This window comes from Schistocerca gregaria, chromosome 3, assembly GCF_023897955.1.
Source record: "Schistocerca gregaria isolate iqSchGreg1 chromosome 3, iqSchGreg1.2, whole genome shotgun sequence".
In the NCBI taxonomy this organism is placed as follows: domain Eukaryota; kingdom Metazoa; phylum Arthropoda; class Insecta; order Orthoptera; family Acrididae; genus Schistocerca; species Schistocerca gregaria.
Genome location: NC_064922.1, coordinates 38,419,685 through 38,420,709, shown reverse-complemented (window position 1 = coordinate 38,420,709; position 1,025 = coordinate 38,419,685). Strand labels below are relative to the sequence as shown.

At 49.4% G+C, this 1,025-nt stretch overlaps 1 non-coding gene across 1 annotated transcript; it reads right to left on the bottom strand.

The window, feature by feature from the left end:
* Positions 1–328: 328 nt before the first annotated feature.
* Trnat-ugu (transfer RNA threonine (anticodon UGU)) lies at positions 329–402 on the bottom strand. The gene has a single exon. It is a non-coding gene; the product is annotated as a tRNA-Thr (tRNA).
* Positions 403–1,025: the final 623 nt, after the last annotated feature.

Below are 1,025 nucleotides of genomic sequence, written 5' to 3'. Positions count from 1 at the left end.
GCACTTTTCAACCCTTCCTCTGGCTGGAATTGTTCCTAGATAGCAACTCCCTGTTCTTCTTGGCAGGAAAAGCCGATCTGTCTAACCTGGATATGCAGCACTCGTTATTCGTCAGTGTTATCGGCGAGTATGTTTGCAGTATGAATCATTTTGTGGACGTGCGTCACGGGACGAGCTTTGATCTACATCTATATGGATACTCTGCAAATCACATTTAAGTGCCTGGCAAAGGGTTCTTCGAATCCCCTTCACAATTGATAGTTAATTGAAACCCTCAGCTGCCGACAGGTGTTGTTGATACACTTCGATGGGGACAGCTGAAAATGTGTGCCCCGACCGGGACTCGAACCCGGGATCTCCTGCTTACATGGCAGACGCTCTATCCATTTGAGCCACCGAGGACACAGATGAATACCGCGACTGCAGGCATTTATCCCTTACACGCTTCCCGTGAGACTCACATTTCCAACCGGCCACAATCCGCAAACGTAATGTACGTAATAGGTGTTTGCCCATCCACTCAATACTGGCCCACACTAAGGTGACGATTCCCGTAAGATTTCGGGCAATCTGTGCGCATTCGCACAGACGAAGGTCAATGGCTGGGTAACGTTTAACCATATATATGAAGATAGTAACTGTTCTCGAAAGAACAGGCGCCACTGACGACCGGGCAGCTTCTCTAGAATACATGGTAGACCGGCCTATGTGGCCGAGCGGTTCTAGGCGCTTCAGTCGGGAGCCGTGCGACCGCTACGGTCGCAGGTTCAAATACTGCCTCGAGTATGGATGTGTGTGATGTCCTTAGGTTAGTTAGGTTTAAGTCGTTCTAAGTTCTAGAGGACTGATGACCTCAATTGTTAAGTCCCATAGTGTTCAGAGCCATTTGAACCATCAGTCCCTGTGCTTACACACTACTTACATTAACTTATGCTAAGGACAACAAACACACACAACGATGCCCAAGGGAGGACTCGAACCTCCAACGGGGGGAGCCGCGCGAACCGTGACAAGGCGTTTGAGAC